General features: G+C 44.1%; 1 protein-coding gene across 5 annotated transcripts in view; it reads right to left on the bottom strand.

The window, feature by feature from the left end:
* PHACTR2 (phosphatase and actin regulator 2) overlaps positions 1-23,037 on the bottom strand; it is a 143,561-nt gene that overhangs the window by 58,338 nt on the left and 62,186 nt on the right. The window lies entirely within an intron of this gene.

Raw genomic sequence — 23,037 nt, 5'->3', positions numbered from 1 at the left:
TAGCGGCTACTTCAGAGGGATGCTGGCTGCTGCCTTAAAAGAGCCAGAGGGGGTCCCTCCTGGGATAACCACGGCTGGAATGGATACAACTGCCTGAATGCCTCCAGGTTTCTAGAAGGACACATGCACGAACACCTTTTGGGTTGTCGGAGTCACACACGGACCAGCAGTGCCGAAGTGCAGAAAGAGCTTCAGGAGGCTGAACCCTGCACCTCCCATCTCGCCACAAGCAATACGTTACCTCGCTGCAGAAAGTCAAACACTGCAAGAGGTGGAAAATTCAGCTTTGTTACATCTGAGACAAAAGGACATACTCTGTTCTGCCCCTGCGATCAGTCCCTGCCTAAGCTCTGCAAAAAGCACAGGTGTTGCTACACAGGTATTTACAAGGGAAGGAAGGGAGCCTCTGCTCCCCTGAAAGTGATAGCACAGACATCCAAGGCTCCACGTTTCAGAGAAAAAGCCACGTGGCTTAGAGAGATGCTCAGCCACACTGTCCTCTAAGCAAAGTCCCAAGCAATGGTGCTGCCTCCCACATGCATTTATTCTAGTTCTCGCTCCCTCACCTGTACACCTGTGATTAACTTGCTCAGAGCCTGGAAGAGCTTGTTTAGCTTTCTGTCTCTTAGGTAGGAAGCCCTTGCCCCGTGAGAAACTGGTCCCCAGCAAGCAAGGAGTGGACTTTACCTTGGCTTCCTACTACCTTACACAAGAAACAGTAAATAAAACAGTGTTAACTTTAGGGCTTGAGATGTGCTTGTTTCTTCACTGGGGTAAAAAGCACCAAGGAACTATCTGCTCTTTTATTTTTTTTCTGGTCACAATAACCACACCAACTTAAGTGCTGATGGTTATTTTGTCAAGTTACAGGCTATCACATTACCACATTAGTTACCACAAGTTGTCTCTTGCTAATGCAACCCAAATGCAGATAACGCACTTTTAACGTGCAGCTTCAGAGTTACTTCATGGTATGGTTTTCAATCCCATTGGGTTAATTCTACAGGAAAAAAAAAGCAAAGTTATGGTTGTAGGGCACCCTACAGACACTGGAAATACCACAAGCAATACAGCTAGTCAGGGCTACCCAGCCTTACCAAATAACACCTCTCATGCAGAAACCTGTGCAGAGCTCGTCTGCTACATCTGTGCTGGCATGTGAGCTGCGGGGGTTCTACAGCGCATTAAGCACTGCAGTTATACCTCTACAATTAGACCACCTCTCTTCTCACCTCTTTCTTGTGTCAAAACACACTAGGGATTTGCTTAAGGTCTGAAAAAAATAAGGACCTGACCTTATGCTTACAATATGCCCAGAATCATGTGTTTGCAAATTCATTATTTATGTTTTGGAATCTTGCAGTCCTTATTAGAACACCTGCACTACTTCCTCCTCTTCAACCAAATGATTAACTTCCATCCTTTTAGCTTCCTAAGAAAGGAATAAGAGAATGCTCAGCAATCCCATTATACAGGTTTGAAAGTGATCTGGCCAAAAATCTTCTTGTTACCTCTTCTCTGACCTGAACACAGCTGGCTCTGACCAGAAGTAGGGGGATCACAGGTTTAATGCAGGCTGCTTATTCCTTTTTTTCTACCCCAATACTTGAGTGAATGGAAATGGAAAATTTCCAGACAGTTATATTTTCCAGATAGATGAAACATCAGGTCAAAGGTAAAATTCTGGATCTAAGCAACTTCTCCACAAAACGAGGGGAAAAAAATCCAGGCACAGTAACAGAGATGTGGGAGGACAGAAAAAACAACAACTAAAAGCAGGGTACATAAAAGAGCAACCAAACTACTTTGAAGAGCTGAGGATTGAAAATCAATGCTTCTTGTGTCAGAATATTAAGGGATAAATCTCCTGGGAGTACAAGGTATAGATTTCCATTTCTAGTTTAAAAAGTTTTTGGATAATTTTGTAATTCCACCTAAAAGTAAGCTGCACGTACTTATCTTGTTAAATTCTGTAATATTTTTAAAATGTCACATGTGAAAGCCAGAACTGCAGAACCAGAAATATTTCCTTATTGACTTTTCTTGGTATAGCCTTAATATGGGGGAGGAAAAAACAACAACTATAATGAGTTTACAACAAACATTTTTATCTACAGGCAAGTGGTAAAACTTCCCAGCAGACAGTGGCTAGAAGTATGAAAATAAACTGAAGCAAGTACGTGGCCCCTCTCCTGTGCGGTAATAAACGGGAATTAAAAGAGAACATTTTCATGGTAATTAATAGGTAGGTAATACTGACGCTGAGATAAAACCAGGCGAAGTGTGTCACAGGGAAGCCTTTGGCCCTGTTCCCACTTCTTCTGCTAGTGGCAAAGTTACTCTCCATCCCCCCCAGAATGGGCCAGGAGCTCTTGGATGCCCTGCCTGAGCAGCAGCGGCGCCCACTGAGGAAAGGGAAGGTGGGAGAATGTTCCTGGTGCTGGCTCGTCCCAACAACAGAGCCAAGGTGATAGGTATGCCATGTCACTGCCCTGCTGGAACGTCCCATCCCCAGTGTTCCAAGGAACTTGACAAGATGAGAAACACAGCCCACAGGAATCTGGGGAAAGGGAAACTGAAGGAAGCAAGGCAAATGCAAACCTTGTGGTCTAGTGCAAACTCTGCTGAGCAGCCCCCATACTGTCAGGCTGCTAACTCATGGGCATGTCTAGATGCTTACCTACAATGCCCCTTAATAGCCCGTTTGCCTTCAGAGAGTGAACCAGCACACTCTGAGATGGCCCTTGCTATTTGCTATCCAAGCTCAGTCAAAAATGTAGTAAAATGGTCAAAGCACAGCCAAAATTACTTGGCTGTTTCTAGCTCCTCTACTCTCCATATGCAAACGCAAGCTTGGGGCTGCTTCAGATCTCAGCTGGCTCGTTCCTCTGGAGGCATACATCATCCCAAGGGAGGGTTTTACTCTGTTAACAACTCGCCTACCCTGCAGCATTAGCTAAAGAACCCAACTGCTGATCCCTCTCTGATGCCTTTAGTCGTTCCCTCAGTGTGCCTGGAAAGACAGAGGTGTTTCCCCACAGCTCGCTGAATGTGTCTCCAGAATCCACCACCGCTGTCGGCAGAGGCCGCATGCAGGTATGGCTTGACAGAGACACTTCCTGCCCACACAAGCGGGTTCCTGGTCATCTCAGCCTGTGTTTTCACACCACCACAACAGAAACATCAGCTGAACCACCAGAGCGGTGCTGTTGACCGTTTGTGAGGCTGCAGTTTATCACTGCACTGAGCCAGAAGAAAAATAACCTTTTGCCTAGGCTTTTAAAACTGAGTCAGTTTCTACTACTGACACAGGAGGGTCAGGCAAATAGTTTTGCTGACCAGGCTGAGCTGGTGGTGTGCTGAGGAGCTGGGGCAGGAACAGAAAAGGAGGGGATGGGGGAGAAGTTTGGGAAGAGATGGAAGACTTCTGCCACAAAGTCAGCCCCTGAGCTGACACCACTGCCAGTGGGTGTGAGAGCTGCTCCTCACAGCAGCACACCGCAACCCCTTCACCACATCCAACGCTGAAGCAATGACGGCTTGAAGTGCTGACACCATTACCTATTTTCCATTTCCCATGAAGGAAGCTAGGGAAGGAGATACACATCTCCCCTCCCCATCCCACTCACGCCAACTCATGCCAGACCACCCAGCACCCTTACTAAATATAATGCTGTATGAACATTACACATGTGCTTTTCCCTTTATTATTACTAACTTTAACCAAACCTTTCACAGTTAACATGGCTATACATCTGAGAGCAGGTTTGGTTTTGTGGGCTCTGATCCCAGTGCTTCCTTGCACTTAAGTACTGTAACAAGGAGCTCTTGATCTACAAATAACAGAACATTTACATACAAAAAACCTTAGGAGCAATTTGAGCAGTCGTGTAATTAAATCCCCCATACGGGACAGCCCAGAACTCGCTGTGCTGCCTTTTAAAAGTGACATTTTCTTTTATACTGGCACCACTTCAACACCTTTTTTTCTAATACAGGAAACAGCATATTGCACTTGTCCAAATGTGTGTAAGTCAAATCCGAAGCAAATAGTTTCTTTTTGTCACCCCACTGGCCTCAGAACCCCGCGGGGGAGGTCAAGGACACTTTTAAATCCAACCAGCAAATTTCTGAGTGTTGCTGTCACTGCAAATGTTTGCACAAGCTATTAGCTCTACAGTCTTTGTAGAGCAAACTGTTCATTTTTAAATTCAGTTTTTAGCTGCCTTTAAAATGTTTGTCTTTGTTGCTAGATACTGGCTTGGATAAACGATAATAATAAAACTCCAACACGCTCAGAAGAAACTATTAATGATTAAGCACAGTTCCTCTCAAAATGCCCATTTGTCAACTCTAAAACCACAGCCTGTAAAAATTGTTCATATCACCCTGTACCTATAATATCACAGTTCTGAATACAGTGTAAGTCATCCTCTGCTATGAGGAAATGGGAATTGCCAAGTTGCAGCTGACTTTTATTCCGCATCATATTTCATTACTCTCTCCATCCCTGGACGCACAGCAAACAGCTGTTTTATTCCCTGTATCTTGTTCTTTATTAGGGCAAGGGTGGGGAAAATCAGACACAAGCTGACATATTTGTCAGCCCAGCTGCTCTTCCTTTGCCAAGTTAAACTCGGACACTCAGGGGCATGTTCATGTAAAAGGACAGGTCTGCATGCAGTTTGTGATGGGATTCAGCTATACTTCAAAAAAATAGCTTCCTACTTCCTACACAATAAAAAATAGTAATTCCATCAAGCAAGCTTGTGGCACCGTAAATCAGTACAGCAAGACCCAATGGAATTATCGTACTATCTTTATGTAGATTTGAAGGCTGCATTGAAACACATTTTGGACTACAATTTTTCCATGGAATCAGTGTTTACAGAAGCAAGGCATGGATAATCAAAAAGCTTTGGTTGGAACAAACTGCAAATGAGAAAGCTGCTCCCTTTCAGCTCTGCACACTGGGATGCTGTGCTGGGAGAGCACCCTGTTTGCAGCACTCCCTGGGGGTGCAGACACTCATGGAGGTAGGGTTAGAAACCAGGATCCCACTTCCCTGTGGGAGAGCCAGCAGTGCTCCCCTTTTAGGCCAGGCACCAGCCCAGGACTAACGAGAGCATCAAGTCCTCCTGGGAGGGAAAACGGCTAAAGAAAAAGGCTTGGTGAGGCCTTGGATGGGGAGACGTCTTGTTGTCAGAGAAGGCACTGGGAACATGCTCAGGTCTTCCAGCAGATCCTTCCCTTAGGGAGAAACAACTGCTCTGTAAGAGCATCATCAACATGGCAGATACATAATCAATACCTTCATTTCCCCACTTGCTTGTCTCATGCTGTATTCGAGGTCCCCACTTCTCCTCTGCTCTCTGTTAATAATGAATGATTGTATTATTGCAGTGCTTAAGAGAACTGGTCATAGATCAGGACCTCTTTGTGACAAAGCTGTACAAACAAAAACCATCAAGTTCACTCTTGCTCCAGCTCTAAGTATAAAACGAAAGGGAACAGCTTGAACAACAGATTCCAAATTTTTCCTTGCCACCTGCTCAGCTGCTGCATTTTTAAGAGTTTTTAGCTATCCAAAAGTCCATATGATTTTGTTTGCAGCATGTCCTTTTCTACCACCTCTCTCATTCAGACATAGGCATTGAGCAATCATAAAATACATCTTTGACATCTGTAGGCTAAAATAAAATGTCAACTTGAACTTCTGTGTGCCAGTTTAAACTGAATTGGTTTACCTGGAGCTGGACGAGCATCCCTTGAGTCTGAAAGCAACTTCCCACAGAAGAAATACCAGACCCTGTTTTCCCCCCGCCAATGCATTTCAGCGCTACGCCATCACAGAGCCTAACAACATTCATTCAGTACTTAGCTTCCATGCACATCATTAGCAAGAGTTTCAAATGCCACCAGTGGTGACGCCTGTTTGCCTGGTGGGGGGGGGTGGTGATCTGAGGCCACCCAGCTACACCAGCATGCACCACTGCCTGGGAATACCTTTCCTTTCCTTTTCCTACTGAGCCAGGCGCAGTTAGGAGTGAGCAGTCATTGCAGCCCAATGAGAAATTTTAAGTCTTCCAGTTACCATTAAGATGTATTCAAGCTTGTCCTGAATCAGATAATATATTGATTTATTTCCTTTGTACAAAACCCTATACAGACATCAAGAATAATTTAGCCTACTTTAGCCAGACTAATGCTGACAGAGGTCACTCCCACTGTATGGAATGACACATTTCACTGTATTTCATATTTTCCTAAAAACTGTCTTTAAACCCTAAAAACCTCCAGCTTTCCTTAAAAAGAATTTTTTTAAATTATTATTTATGACTGCAGAGGTAAACCAGACTAAATGACCCTTGAGTAATTACAAGCCAGAATACGAATGAAAACACCAAAATTGTTTACTTTAAGAATCTGAATGAAATTGAAGCCGTTCTCATAATTATCAGTATGTCATAAATTTTGATTACTCAAATTCTGTGGTATCTTTGTGAGTGCCATGACCATGCTGATACAGATGAACTGAACACAAAAGCTGTGTTTAGCCGCGTGCTTAAAAGTGCCATAGTAAGAACTTGATTTAAAAAAAAAGGTGGTGCAAAAAGCCTGAATATGACTGGCAAGGCCTGCACCTATTGCTAGCAACTCCAAGCAGCACTGGAAATTCAAAATCCTCCCAAGTAAAGTATGTACAGCAGCAAGGTTCACCAAATTCTTTGGCTTTATTTAAGCTCTGTAAAGTCTTCTTTTTTAAACTACTACCAAATGTTTTCCTAGAGAGGGAACATTATGTGACGGAGTGCTTGCCTGTTTCCAGCGGTCCCTGGGAAAGTGAGCCATCCCTTAGGAAAGCCTACAGGAATACTTCAGAAATTCCTGCTGGCAGTTTTTGCCTGTCCTGACTGTTTCTCGTGCTCTCATCTTGGGCTTCCCGCAACTCACTCAGCGGCTGATGCACTCAAGGGAGAGAAAGGGCTATTTATCTGTTCATTTAATAATGAATTAACATGTGGATAGAGTCTCCCACAAAGAAATGAGCAAACACTGAGTTTCCACTGGTGGTCTTTCCGTGGTGGTCTTTATCCAAGCGTTTGCCCAGAGGTGGGTAGCCCATTCCAGCAGCCAGGGCTCACCTGGGTCCCTGCTCAGCATCCCCCAAAACGGCATCGCTGCGGGGAATCCTATGAGGGAAAGGAGAGCAGAGAGCCTCCTGATGATGGGATGCTCTCGCCCCCACACCAGCAGGCTGCAGCTCTGGGCTGGCAACCGGGTCGAGCCTAGTCCCCATGCACTTCTGCAAGGCATGACATTTTCACAGTCACCCTCCAAGTGCCAGTCCAACTGCATGGCTTGTTCAGCTCCAACCTCGACCAAACGAGCAGAGGGCCTTCCTGCAGCCCCCAGCAATTTACCTCCCTCATAAAACACCTCCTGGAAAATTCTCTTTGCCATGTTGAACAAAGCTGCTGCCTAACTCCATCTCCAGCAAAACACGCTTTGTGTAAGAGCAGGTTTTGAAATAGAAAGAGGTTAATTATTACTCTTTAAGACAGCGCTTTCAAGCAGCTTACAAACAAATGACGGCAACTTTCCCGAGCTTAGGGGAGTGGCAGTGATATTTTGGAAATGAAAAGAAGCGATAAAGTGTTCAGTCACTTTTCTTGCATTGAAAAAGGTTAGTAATTTCCCCTAAACCTCCCTCTCATTCTTGCAAACATTCAAGTACCCAGCATACATATTCAACGTTTTTAGACCCTGCACTTGCTTTTCACCCTAGCTGGATGCTGAGCTCCAGGAGGGAGTGGCAGTTTTCACCCCAGGAGGGACCCAAAAAGGGACTGGCACATCATACCATGCAGCTCCTGCCCCGCACAGGCATTGCCTGCACGTGGCAGCTGCTGAGCTGACGGCAGCCCAAAGTAGCCGGCCTGTCTTCCCCCTTACATGCAGAAGGTACAGAAGGACATTGCTGGCTAGTCATACTGAACCTTTCACAGGCGGTGCTCACAAGAGCTAAGGTATTTCAGAGAAAAAGCTGAAACCGTGATGAAAACATATAGAAACCACAGAAGTAAAACTGAAGATTTCTGTGTTTGGTAAGAGATTTTCTGCATAGCAATACAGACGTATAATACAAGGAATGTAGGTAAGCACAACAGCACAGCCTGACTCAGGCTAAAAAAAATTGCTAGAAAAGCATCATTAACCTTCACTGAATATTTTCTTGTTCTAGAAGAAATAAAATTAAATTTAAACCAATTGTTAACTGGCTCTTTTTTCTTAAACTGTATAAGATCAGGAATAATATACCAAACTTGATCAGCAGAGCTATGCACAATGTAACTAACTGGAAGGTTTTTTTGCAAACCTTATGACATTTCATGTTTTTACGAATAGCAGTCACCGGGAACCAGTTCTATATGAATTTTCACTTAAACCAAAACTTTTCAGTTTCATGTCTGTGGACACGTATACGGCCCATACATCACCTTGGCATTTTAAAGACTGCCCTGTAGGGTTCTGACAGGCATCGGCATGAGGAGGAGCAGCCCAGCTGAACACCCAGCCAGTGACCCACTCTAAGTCAGCCTCCGCCAGAGTGGCTCGGCAACGCTGGAGCATCCTACTGAAGGGTTGGGTCCCTGGTTTGTGTCAGGGTCCCAGGGAGAACGGGATCCTATTTCAGGCAACACTAGCTCTTAAGAGGATGAAGAACCTTCAGATGTCTCCTTGAAGATTCCAATACAAAGAGCCTCCTTCCCACCGAGCTCCATCACTGACACTGTCTTCCTGCTCCAGTCAGTCCCTATGCTAACTTTAAGCTTCTGTCTGTTAACCCACCTGGGAATCAAAGATTTAAGTGGACTTTTAATTATCTTTCATCCCAACACAGAATTTTAAGGTATAATTGCATTTTGGGGAAGTTTGGCTTTGAAGGGAGAAAAAAAAAAAAAAGAATAAGAACAAAAAATAATGCATTACTATAGCACATACATCTTCACACTCAGAGAAAGACAAAAGACTATGTCTTAATTTACTCATGTTTTCAGGAATACCATGGTTTATCACTAATACCGCACAATTCTATGTAGACCAGTGCTGCAGCAAGGGCAGGAGGAAAGACAGGCACCAGTGCCAAGGAATGGCCACCCACAGGGCTGCAGAGCAAGCCCAGCTGTGGCTCACAGGGATGTGCGGTTCCACCCCCCAGCCACAGCAGCACCCCAAGCTCAGCACCTGTTCCCTGGGGAGGCTGCTGAGCACAGGAAAACGAATTTATGAAATATAATGTGGCTCTTGCTATTTGTGCAGATGAAAGCTCCTCATTACTGTAACTACTCTGGAGGCCATGGCCCACATGCTGGCTTTTGGAAAAGACCTTTGCCTCCACATAATATTATGACAAACCCACCTATTTCACAACTAAAACAAGCTAGAACTTAAATCCAGAGCTAAACGTACAGTTGCAGAATATGAGCTAAATGTACAATGGCAGAATACTGTCTTTTGCGTGCTTTGGTCAAGCTGCTGAAAAGAATATCATCATAATTTTATATGAAGTCAAGGTACTTTTCTGGGGAATACCTGGATGTTGTTTTTATAAGCACAGAACTACCTGCTAGTAGAAACAGGCGAGTAATCAGTGAAAATGCTGGAAGGACAACAACTAAAAGAAACATTAGTGTAGGTTTTTGTGCAAGGAAAAATCTCTCATCAATAATTTCATTGATATGACTAATTTGGGTGGCTCTCTTTTCAGGCAATTGTAGCAATGCTAGATGAAATGAAGGGCTGTATCCACAAAACTGGAGGATCCCATTTACCTCCTAGGACACCTACCCAGAACTGGGGAGACCGAGAACAAATACCTGCTATTGAAGAGGCTTTTAACCCAATCCTACCCTAAACCTACCTTACTCTACCAGCAGGGAGCTCTGGGGAGCATTGGCTGCTCACAGCTTTGGCAACTGCACTCTGCGCTGGGTTAAAAACTGGCTGGACGACCGAGCCCAGAGAGTGGTGGTGAATGGAGCCAAATCCAGTTGGCAGCCAGTCACGAGTGGTGTTCCCCAGGGCTCAGTGTTGGGGCCGGTCCTGTTAAATATCTTCACTGATGATCTGGATGAGGGGGTTGAGTTCATCCTCAGTAAGTTTGCAGATGACACTAAGCTGGGTGGAAGTGTCGATCTGCTGGAGGGCAGGAAGGCCCTACAGAGGGACCTGGTCAGGCTGGATCGTTGGGCTGGAGCCAACGGTATTAGAATCAACAAGGCCCAGTGCTGGGTCCTGCACTTGGGTCTCAACAACCCCATGCAATGCTACAGGCTTGAGGAAGAGTGGCTGGAGAGCTGCCTGGAGGAAAAGGACCTGGGGGTGTTGGCTGACAGCCGGCTGAACATGAGCCAGCAGTGTGCCTAGGTGGCCAAGAAGGCCAACGGCATCATGGCTTGTATCAGGAATAGGGTGGCCAGCAGGAGGAGGGAAGTGATCACGGCCCTCTACTCAGCACTGGTGAGGCCGCACCTCGAGGACTGTGTGCAGTTTTGGGCCCCTCAGTACAAGAGGGACATTGAGTTGCTGGAGTGTGTCCAGAGAAGGGCAACGAAGCTGGTGAAGGGTCTGGAGCACAAGTTGTATGAGGAGCAGCTGAGGGAACTGGGGTTGTTTAGTCTGGAGAAGAGGAGGCTGAGGGGAGACCTTCTTGCTCTCTACAACTACCTGAAAGGAGGTTGTAGCAAGGTAGGGGTTGGCCTCTTCTCCCTAGTAGCAAGCGATAGGACGAGAGGAAATGGCCTCAAGCTGCACCAGGGGAAGTTTAGGTTGGTCATTAGAAAAAACTTCTTCACCGAAAGGGTTGTCAAACATTGGCACAGGCTGCCCAGGGAGGTGGTTGAGTCTCCATCCCTGGAGGTATTTAAAAGACAGGTAGATGTGGTGCTTGAGGATATGGTTTAGTGGTGGACTTGGCAGTGATAGGTTAGTGGTCGGACTCAATGATCTTAAGGGTCTTTTCCAACCTTAACAATTCTATGATTCTATGATTCTCATCTTCTCTCATGTCCACTGACTTCATGTGCCCCTCCTCCAACTGCAAACAGTTCTCTACATCTAAACCCAGTTACTGCTACCAGAGCTTTGGCTTCTGTTTTAACTGATAAAAGATGAGAACTATTTTTAAAAATTGTCACAGTTTTCTTGAGAACTGTGCCACAGAAGTTTACAGCAAAATATAATGTAAACCATAATCTGATACTAAAAAACTTTTGCAATTATATGGGACTGTACATATGTGCATCTCTGTGGGAATTGAGCCATAATTCTCAGGCTAGAAAAAAAAGTTCCTGTAAATATGGCAGAAGAAAAACCATCAACACAATATCAACAATAATTGCGTTAAGATGTACTAATGGTTGGCTTTCCCACATAACTTCAGAGCAAGCTGCTGGGCTAAAGAGGGCTACTGGAAGTCCTCATAAAGACTTTTCACTTTGCTATCCATCTCCTTGAAAGGTCACCACTTGCACTGCCTCAGCACTACCTGAACTTCCCTCCCTTCTTTCTCACCCCAATACACCCTTTTTTTTCCCCCCACCCCTCAGAATGACATTTTTTGTGTCTAAACTTTTGTTGTCACCCCATATGTTAAAAAAAAAGAAGCAAAAATCGTAGGTGCAAAGATTGAATTATAAAGAAATCCACAGAGTAAGACAAAATAAACCTCTCCAGATTTGCAGGTTTTCCCCACACTGACATCTGGGCATGTAAATAATCGCTTAAGCCAGAATGAATGGGCTCCATGCTGGTATTTTTTTACTGAGATTGAACCGCCTGGTATTTATTTGTTTTTAAGAAATGGCTAATTTAATTAGCTCTACTGCCTCTGTTCTTCCTCCATTCTCCCCTCACTCCTATGTGGAATTTACTGCATAAGGAGTAAAATAATTAAACCAAAAGTAAGAAACCTCTGACCTCATATATACAGAGGGTGCATAAATTCTTAAGGGGTTAAAAAAAAAACCTGGTCTGTGCCACCAGACACCTCAGTGCTGACAAAAAGATACTGGGACCTCAGTTGTGCCCTGCTGGCATATATCCCCTGAAACAAGGCCTCAGGGGAAAAAAAAAAGTTGCCAAATATGCTGAACAGTAGCATTCCCATCCAGCAACTGTCAGAGTGTACAGATTTTATCTGCTAAACCACAGGCAGGCCGGGTCTGAGGAAGCTGCTCCCCTCGAAAAGCTAAAGGAATAGTCAGCCACAGCATGGGGTTAACTCACTAGCTGTCTTCAGCTGTATTCCTCCACTATGGTGAACTCAACAAAGGACTTAATTTATTGGGTTTTGTTCACTGCATCTTCTGGGGATGTTTCTTGCAATGTTTTTCTTCTGTGGTTGAGGAAAGCCTGAATGCACTGTAGGCTCTTGCTTGCTTGAGAGAGAGAGAGATATGTTTTTTCTACAAACATCTCTCTTAAGGATGACTGGTTGAAAGGTACAAACACAAAAATCCACAGCCTGATTTTGTTAATTTGTGCTCACTTAGTTCCTTGGTCTATGGCTTTCAGGTCTGGGATGCTCCATCTGTAGCAAGGTGATGGGATAACAACATCTAATTTTCACACAAGACCATTCTCAGGACAGATTAATGCTCATTGAAGAGTTCAGAGTCAGGAGACACAAACCCTTCCAGATCACGCCAGGGTGGAAAGCTATGGCCTTTATTATTACAGGCTAACAGATTCTGCATGAAGCACTTGGGAAAGGCTTGCACGTTAGCAAGGCTGAGCTGAGAGGCGGATAACTTCTGTCTAAGGGAAGGTAAGTGTTGGTGGGTGCATCTTCAGCCCCTGCAACCATTTCCAAACTAATAACCAGTCTATGCACTAGATAGTGTGCAGTGCTATACATGAAATTTTGTGTCCAGCTTCTGCTAATTAGAGAAGCCTGCAAAGCCCCAAACCTTTGCTTAATGGTTTAAAATGTACTGAAAATAATGCTTAGCTTTTGGAGGCTTTCCAGCGGCCTACCTCTGCATTCTCAAGGGTTTTTTCATCTTTCACGGATGACAGCTAGAAAGGTACATGCTTTTTTCCTCTTCTTTTCCTTTCAAAAAGACATGATCTTAGAGACCCAATACTGACATTGATTATTTTTATCTTCAACACATTTTATTATGCATTTCAAACTAAGCTACAGAGCTTCCAGGTGCATTAAATGTTTCAGAAGCAAACTCTTTGTCTTGCTGGGTCCGGCTGAAATATGCCCTCCTCTTCTCTGCCCTTGCCTCCAGTAGTGATGGGAAATTAAATCAGCAGGAAGAGCAGTGCCAGAAGGGAGTTAAGAGAGAGGTGTTGCTGTAAGTGTCCAAGATATTTGTTTTTCCAGTTTCAGCTCTCTATGAATTCTCCCAAACTTTTCCAACAACAACCTTCTTCATCTCTTCAGAATCATGTTCACTCTACAACACAACACTGTTACATGATGGTATTGTCCAACAAAAGGCTTGAAAAGCCAAGTGTCATGGTCATGTAGTTTCTGCAGTGCTTTGTAGTTAACACCTCTCTCCTTCTCCTGCTGGCTCATGTTCCGCTACTCTCTATGACTTTCTTCTCCAACTAAAGTATAGACCATTTTTCATTTCTGTTTGGTCCTTATCCAGCTCTTGACAAGCTGGCTTGGATATGAGAGTCTTAGTTTTCCATTTTATTGTTCACCCCCTTGCACAGATGCAGTCTCTTTCATTTCTCACCATCAGGCCTCATATATTTCTTCCATGCCCTATTTCCATGTGTCAAAAGCAGCAATATTCAAATGAGAAACAACAATAGCATATTCTTCCCAAGAAATTGAATCTGGTGTCTTGTAAGAGTCAGACCAGCCTTCTAAAACTTTTCATTTTAAGAATTTAAAGCAGAGGACCTACTCTGCAATTAGTCTGCAATTGTTTTAAATAACGTACAGATTTTTAATACTAATTATTAATACTAATATTTTCCTTCTTTTTAGCAATCATTTTAACAATTCATTGGAAAAGGAGGACCATGCATGGTGGTAGGTACATGTAGGACAAGAAAACCGCTACACCCTTCTCTGTATCAACATAAAAGAGGCCAGATTAGCAGTGCACTACAACACTGCTTCACATTTTCAGAACAAGAATATCCTTAGCATCCATGCCAAAACCAACACTTCCTTTCCCCCAGAAATGCAATAAATCTAAAAAACTCCAAGAAACAAACCAGTAATCTTCAGACACATTGAATGAATTTCCAGGAAAGGAAATGCACAGCTAGTTTTGAATTATTACCAATGAAATAAATTATAACACATTACATATGTATAATTTAAACATGCCCAATTTCTTGGCAATGGTTTGGGTTTTTTTTCTCCTTGTAAACACAGCTAGTATCTAAAAATCATTTCCCACCAGCTTACAACAACTTTAAGTGGTAACGTGACTCAGACTACTTGACTATATCCCACTGAATCTGTGTTTCATAAGCACGCAATGAAAGTGTCATTTCTTTGTTGACTCATCCAGGATCTGGGGGGGAAAAAGAAGGGAAAAAAGCCCACAGGAGATTATTTTTCAGCCTAGATGACTTTATATTGCTTGTTATGACAGAAATGCTTCAGGTAAGTTGATCTCTGGGATTTATAAGCAAGGAAAGCAACTGGGAGAAAAGTCACAAAATGGACCGTCCCTCACTATTCATGGTCACATATTTTTAAGGTGCTGCATTGGTGAACTTCACCAGTTTGGTGCCCAAGCATTAGAAACCCCTGTGCATCCCTTAGACAGTAGGGGTGGGAGGTCTGCAAGTCACACTGTAGTTTACCAGGGCCTCATGGGCAAATGCTAGGTAGGAGTAATTATCTCCGGAAACTCACTCCCCACAGTGTCTGCAAAAACTGACTTGGGGCACAGAAGGACATAACCTAGGGCTACAGCATCATGACTCTTCCATAAACTGCTATGCCTTTTGGTATCCGTGCAACAACACGCACCAACTTATATTGGTATCTAGGATACATCAGCAGAAGCTGCAGCCTGCTGAGGATGCAGACACGGACACTGGCACATGGCGCTGGCTTCCCAGCTCCTGGTTTGAGAAGGAAGATCACTGGTGCACCCAACTGCAGCAGGCTGAGCTGGAGTGCAAAGCCTGGCTCCTGTCGCCGTGGTTTGTTTCCTCAACACACCATCCTCTCCAGTGCCAGGCTGCCCTCCCGTGAAGCTTCCTGGGCATTCAGACCCAATTTCACTCATCACAAGTGCTATTTGACTTAGTTCAGCTGGTTACTGAACTGAAGTTGGGATCCAAATTGCTTTCTGTTGCCAGCCCTTGCTCCGCAGCCACCCAGGCAGAGGGAAGGAGAAGAGCCCTGTCTTCTTCAGCAGAAAAGGTCAAGTGAAATGACAATAATTTCAGTGTGCATCACAAAGTTATGGGTTGCAAACCCCCCCAAGCACAACCAGGGGTGAGAAATCCCTAGTCAAGAGTTAATTTTCTGAGCTGAAGCTTCAAGCATTAAAGAAAAATTCTTAAGGCTGAGTGTCTCTGTGCATCTCTAAGCCTTGTCAGCAATGGTTTAAGCTGAAACAGAAATTATATGATTGCAGTGAAAACATCAAATTTCATGGTCTATCAAAGTTATTCTAATCGTGCAAATTACCTAATTGGCTTAAATCAATGAACATTACAGATTGTCCGTATTTTTCATGAATTATTTCTAGACTATGAACTATGTGATTTGTTCGCACAGAGCAGTAATACCCCAGGCTTAAAAGCCCAACCAGCGTCTAAGGTCTCTGCACCATTCGTGGACTTTTACTGGGCAACACATTAAAACATTCAGATCCAGAAAATACAAAAAAGGTTAAATAATACCGAAACGAGGATGGTCTGTCTACATGACAAGGATTTGCTGACAGTTTGGGCAGTTTGTCAGAATGAAGACAGGCATCTTGCAACACTAATGAAAGAGGCACATTCTCAGGGGTGAGGGATGCAGGCTGATCTTTGGGAAGAAAACTGGTTTTGCTCACACAGTTTCAAATGTTAAGACAGTTATATCACAGTCTAACTCTGCTTGACAAAACACCGCTCTAGTTCATACGAAACCAAAGCAGGAATCAGAGAAGAAAAATGCAACACACCCCTTGCTGTTTACATCTTCTCATACAGAACTCCATTTTCACAAAGCTGTCATTGACATGGAACTCTGTATTAATACTCCAGTCTGCCAAGTAACAAAGTGTTATCACAATTTTATAGTATTATGTAGAAAAGTATTATCCAACATATACTTAGTCAACCCTTTAACAATATAGAACAGACAGCAATTCATTCTCTTCACATTTTTTCTCATTTTACTTGTGTGCAGCCTGACAGCATCCCCTAGGCTTCCACATAATGACAGAGCAACCTAGATCCTCATTTCTCCCTAGCTTTTTTTCCGCACTTACACTGATCATCACAGCTGTTCAAAGCAGTGAGAGAATACAAAGTAAGACTTCCACTTCTGACAGAGACTTCATTTCCAAGTACCCAAAAACCAAGTCAGAGACAGAAGAAATTCATTCCTATGGACAGACCTTGTATAAAGCCTGCAAGCAAGCCAAGTCTTAAATCAAAGTTTCTAATGAGCCTCCCCATGATGGACAGACGTAGTTGCACTGCCTGTGCAGACTGTTAGTCCAAAACACTCTGTGGACATTTAAATCCAGAACAAAATGGGGGTGGGGGGTGGGGAACCAACAAACAAAACCCACCACCAAACAAACAAAACCAACAAACCCAAAAGAGAACACCCAGCACTGTTACCCATGTGATTCTGGCCAGAGACAGTGCAAAGAGAAACCAGTCCATCTTCACACCGTGCATCACCTTGATGTTCACAGTGACCTTCCTACCTAGCTCCTGCTGAACCATTTCTGTCATACAACATTGCAGGAAATAGCACACTCTGGAGCCCCACTGTAATTTTACATTCACTCAAAACCACATTTGACAGTTTAGGGGTTGTAGAATTCATCTAAGAGGTGGCTTAATTTTGTTCTTTGCGTTTGATTTTGTTTTGGGGGCAAAAACCAAAATAAAAACACCCTCACTGTCTGCCTACCTTTTCTGCTGATGATTTGTACTAATATTTTCCTTCTCTTCCTTCTTCAGTTTAGCACATATTTTTAACATCAATATCTTTATGTGGCTTGAAAGCAGACCTGACTGATGGCTTCGCAGCAGCATTGGCGAAACTGAATTCTGTCGACTCAGGGGCAAAGACAAAACTGAACTGCCTCCTTCCCCGACACACACCTCCTCCCTGGCTGCTCTCTCAGCAGGGGCAGCAGCAGCCAGCCTCGGTCTCTGGGATCTGCCAGGGGCAAAGCAGACCAGAGCCACCACTGCCTGTTACTAGAGGCATTATATCGTCACCAGCAAACTACCCCCTCTCTGCCTAGTGCTGGCCCTGCCCAGACCCACGCAAATGAAAATCCCTCTGCCACACTGTCATGATCCCCATCAGAAAAAGCACAGGATCAGTAATCCCCCTTATGTCAACTAGAGAAGGCAATGAATGAACCTTCAGAAATCACTTCTCTCTACGGGACTGAATGGCAGCTGGTTGGGGCATTTCTGTGGATCAGATATTTTTTTAGCCACTGTTACAATTTGAATACAATGGGTAGAAATATGTTCTAGAAGCTGGCTGGCTGCTGAAGTATTTATTTTAAAAATGCATCAGTGATTGTCCCAAAGCATTAAGTGCACTCTATTTTTTTTAATCATCACCACCAGCATGTTCTAAAAAAACAAACAAACCTTAAAGTGAAAAATAAATCCAAATCCAGTATTGAATCAGAAGTATTTTCCAGAAATGTTACTGTTTCTTCATTTTTTAAATAATGAGAAGAATTAGTATGCAAAATTAATGAAGGACAACTCTATGTAGGTAAAAACATATTAAAAAAGATATAAATGTCCACGTCTCTTCCACTTTTAATAGGCAGGACTGTGATATGGCTCAAACAGTAATGAGGACCTGGGAGCTCTTTGGTTTCTTCCTGGTTGTGCCTTAGGTCCACCAGGTGATCACAAGCTAAGTTGTCCCACCTCCTTGTGCTCAGTTTTCCCATTTAAAGCAACAAATATTATAAGAAGGACTAGAAAGTGTTTTGAAATCTGTGAAAACACCACCTAAGAAAAATGCTATATTAGCAAGGAGCAGTAAGAAAGCCAAGGAAGAGGACCTAGGAAGGAAGGACAATTGATCCAAGGGATGGCTGAGATCCAACGAAGTGGGATCGGTTGTCAGTGGGGCTTAGCACAGGGGGCTCAGAAGGAAATTAGATCTCCTGTGAGCTTTTCATGTGGGGGAAGTATCAGGGTGGTCATCTGAGAAGACAACTCTACACAAACTCAGCCAGCCCACGGAGCTCTGCCACACTGCTTGCGCTGACCTCTTGGGACCCAGCTCTCATTCTCCTCATGGTACACGAGGAAGCTGATGATTAACACTGCGAACAGGTGATTAGTGGCTACCAAATATCAGTGCATGAAGGCATATCAGCAAGCGTGCCTGACATGAAAGGTCACGTACCCTGGCAGCTAAGTGAGGAGAATTCCTGCTCATCTTTGAAGCAGCCTCACAGTCAGAAGAGGTGAGACACCAACCTGGGGCCTGTTGAGCATTAGGCCTTTATTTTCACACGCACATATCTTCCTGCGGGTCACACACAGTTCCTGTGGTGTGGCTGGTCCCCCGTGTCCTTATAAGATCTCTGCTCTCGGCCATGCCCCACAGCAAAGGCTCAGATTGCAGCCTCCTCTGCAGTGAGTTATCAGTGCAGCTGAGAAGCTCAGTCTGGGCCAACTGGCAGCAACTGCTGAGGCATCCAGGGCACAGTTTTGCTCTGGCAGATCACGAGTATATGGCAGCACCCATGAACACGGAAATACATTTTATATTTTATAAATATGTTCTATTTACAAATGTGTACAATTTTTTTTTCTCTAGAAATAGCAATTCATTCCAGATGGTGACACTTGGACTCTAACTGACAGCACAAATCAGAATGGTTTTGGGTGCCGAGACCTACATTTTTAGTAGTTGCTATTACTTTTGGTATTTCAGCTCAAGACACACAAGGACCAATTTTTTAAATGAGCTGTTACAGTTCCCATTAGTAGAAGGCAAATTTGTGGCCACCCATTCTGTCTGAAAAACATGGGCTATTTATGCCTTTGACTAGGTGTCTAAAATATCCACTGATTAAGTGGATAAGTGCCCAAAGTCTGAGGCAAATTGCCTACTTAATTAACCCAAATTCTGGAGCTGTCACAATTGTAGCCCCACCTGACATGACTGGTAGGATGAGGAAACAGCTTCCCATCCCAAGATCCACAAAAGCTGAAAAGTTTTGATGTAAATTTAGCAGCAACTGAAAACAGAGTTCCCTTTGTACTTACAACTCCTCCATAATTTACAAAAGCATAAAGAAGGAAAAAAAGGGAATAGGATTCCCACTGCAGTATTACAAGGGTTCAGCCTCATTTCTCCCAGTCAATTTAACCCTTGGAAAAAGTAAGGATAATGAGACTCTCTGCCCAGAACTTCCTTTGTGGCTGCGGACAAGTCATTTAGGGCTTCGCATCAAGTGGGACTTGACATCTCAGCTTTCCACTCTTTTAAAGTGCACCAATAACGGAAATGACTGGCTAACAGGTGTGTTGTACCTCACTGTGCCTGTAAATACTTTGAGATGCCCTCCTGTAAAGTGCAATGGTGTCAAAGTTCTTCCGCTTTTGAAAGGAAGAGAAGCTGGAAGAGAAAAATCAACTTCATTTTTTCCTTCGTTAAGAATTATTACTGCAAGGGCTTTTGCCTGCGCATTCAGATTTGTAGTGGACTGAGTCAGGATGAGAATTTAAGGCTACGGCTGAATATCTCCATGTCCCACTCCTCGGGAACAGAAGTGTTTGCTCCAGAACAGCACCCTCTGTAAGGCTCACAAGTAGCTACTACTGGAGAGCCCTACTGGAATAACCTCTCTTGCTAGGCAAGTCCCAGAATTGCTGCGCTGATAACCAATTAGTTTGTTTACCCAACACCTAAAGCCACTGAAACAAATATTAGTTTTCCATTTCATTTCAGGATTAAGATAAGGTTGCCCGGTTAAGGCAGTTGCAATTCCTGTGCACAGTCACAGGTGAAGCTGCTGTATCTTTGTCAATGAACAGGAAATCCCATAAAGCCAAGAGAGATGAAAAAGAACAGTCTGAGAAACATGCTCACTTCTGACCTATGACAATAATTTCACTGAGTGCCAAGGTCAACAAACAACAGGATCCTTCCAGTGACTGCTTTCATCTCGTGGGGGGAGCTGGGTGGGAAACGGTTTTCCTGTGCTATCAAAGTACATTTTCATGTCCTTGAAGAAACTTTGGGTCTGTAATAGGATGAAACGCAAGCCTGACAATTTGTGCTCTGTTTCTGTAAAATACATACGATGGGAGGAACTCCCACCCACCCCAGAGTAAACAGGCAATGGATTACGCACTTGGCACTGCAGGTCAGCACAGGGATCTGACCCCAGTCTTCAGCTGGTACCCCTGAACACCCTGACCATTGGGGCAAGAGGTTCCCAAGACCTTCCCTTTGCAGCTTGTCCTTCCCCTCCACATACCCTCTGCTGTGCTCCACAGACTCCGTGCTGAGCTGACTGACCTCTGTAGATCTGTTTTTACTGTAGGTTTCATTCTCTACAAGGTATCGCTATTCAAGAAACAACAAAGATCTTTTGCCACCTAACTAGGTCTGCTTTTAAGTGTTATCTTCCCAATATGCCAATCATGCTTCCACTTGAGGACCTGGCTGTTTCCCAGTACCGTGGTTGGTACTGAACTCACCAAGAACAAATCCAAAAAGAGAGAAAAAAAAAGACTGAAAAACGTGCACAGCTCTACTGCCCTTTGATAAGCTGTAGATCAGAAGGCAGAAGTGATAGCCTTTGCACATGATGGCTGATAACCCCCAAAAGCACTAAAGTCCAGCCAATGAATGGGGAGAGAGCACGTTAATCAAGTCCCGCCAGACACAGGAAAATCACAGAAGAGGAAGGACGACAAACAAGGACAGCACGCACTCCTTCTGTTCCACATCTCTATACTGTCTTCTTGAGCCCCTCTTGCTATCACTGTTTGCTCATATTTGCTAACCATGACAAATAACATACAAGCTTTGGAAAATCTATCTAAATGACTGAAAAGCTGGAACCGAGGAGAAGGAGCAAAGGATTGCCTGGTGGGTGTCCACAGGCAGCTAAGACCTGCTTTGCTGCCCATCTACCGCTCACAGTCATGGGAGATGATCAAAGCCCTGATCCTGCTGTCCAAAATACTTCAACACCCACTCACCTGCAGCTGATGGCAAACTCTAGCGAGAGAGCACTGCTACTAAAGAAAGTTCCAATGGGGCACAAAAATCCAATTCTTCCTCTCTTTAAAAGCACTCTAATCCATCTGGTATGAGCATACATTTGCCCAGTCGAGAAGGACTTTGAGTTTTATGGTTAGGCCTCAGTATTACACTTAACCCAATGGGAAAGTGCCCCTAGGACCTTGGTCTGTTTAAGTACTTTGGTATATATTTCCCTTTCCAAGAGTAAAATCCTTTGTTTAAAGTAAATCTTAAAAAAAAATGCAGGACATTGGCTGGGGTCCATACTGACTCTTGTATTATGCATATATTTTATCTCTTCTAACACTCTGTGACTTTCAGGAAAAATCTTTTATTTCTATTTTCTACCTCAAACCGTGTTCACTATATCAGTCCACAGGAAGGCCCCATGGTGATTTACTAGTGGTGCCCTCCCCTGCACCCAGCCGACAGCCCCTCTGAACCCCGCAGGGGCACAGCAGGGATCAGAGGGCAGGATCTGAGTTCTCGCAGGCTGGCATGGCTGGGGAAGAAAAAAAAAAAAGGGAGCAAACAGGCAAGTAACTTCTCACAGCTGCTTTTGTGTGGCTCACTGGGGATCTGAATGCACTATTGATTCCCTAGCACTAAAACAGACTTGTAGCCCCTGCATGTGCAAGACAGGGATTGCCTTCAACTCTAATCTCTAGCAGCTGTCAAAGGCTTAAGTGGCTTGTAGTTGGCTGGCACGCCAAAATCAATGAAGATTTTAGGACTACTTGCCTAAGGGGCAACCAATCTGAACTGGAACCACTGGAAGTCACTCTCCTGCCCTGATTAGAGCTGGATGGGGCCTCTCAAACTTTGCAACGTACTAAGCATTCAGACCTTACCTGTGCTGCAGACTAGAGAAAACAAATGACTGCACCCCCAAGAATCCATGCCACCCAGAAACCTACCCACCCACATGGTTTCTTGTTGAGAATATATTCTCCCAACGTTTTCACTGGGGCTGAAAGTGCAGTGGGCCTGCTCTTCTGTGAAACCTCCCGCAGGCACTACTACTGGTGTCCCGTCACAAGTGCGCTGCTCTTAAAATGTCAATAAACAGAATTTACTTGGCAACACTGAGGCTGCATCACCACAGCTTACATCTTCAGGTAACTGTCTCTTACTGTTCCCGACTGAAAATCTTGGTTTCAGTTAGGAAAGAATTCGAGGGTGACTTTTTCCTTCCAGCTAGAACTAGAAATCCCATCCAATTATTATTGTCCATTAGCATTCTGCAGAGGGAATGCCGGCGCCACAGCTATGGCTATCATCAGCCAAGATATGGGCCCCCTCCCAGGCAAAATACCCTCGCAGCAGAGTTTTGCATGTAAGGGTTGGGACACATTTTTGTACAGGAAGCTTAACAAAAACTTTTAAGCAGTCCATCTGTTTCCTTACATCTGTTTCCCGACGCCTATCTTGATATAATTCTAACGTGCTGGCTGCTGGGTAAAACCTTCAACAGGATGGTGAAATTTATTGGAAATAGTCAAATTTCTCTTTCATGCAGTGTTTGGCACGAGAAAAAAATCATCCAAGATTTTGACTGG

Source organism: Phalacrocorax aristotelis, chromosome 3 (genome assembly GCF_949628215.1).
Source record: "Phalacrocorax aristotelis chromosome 3, bGulAri2.1, whole genome shotgun sequence".
NCBI classification, from domain to species: Eukaryota; Metazoa; Chordata; class Aves; order Suliformes; family Phalacrocoracidae; genus Phalacrocorax; species Phalacrocorax aristotelis.
This window is presented reverse-complemented; position numbering and strand designations above follow the sequence as displayed.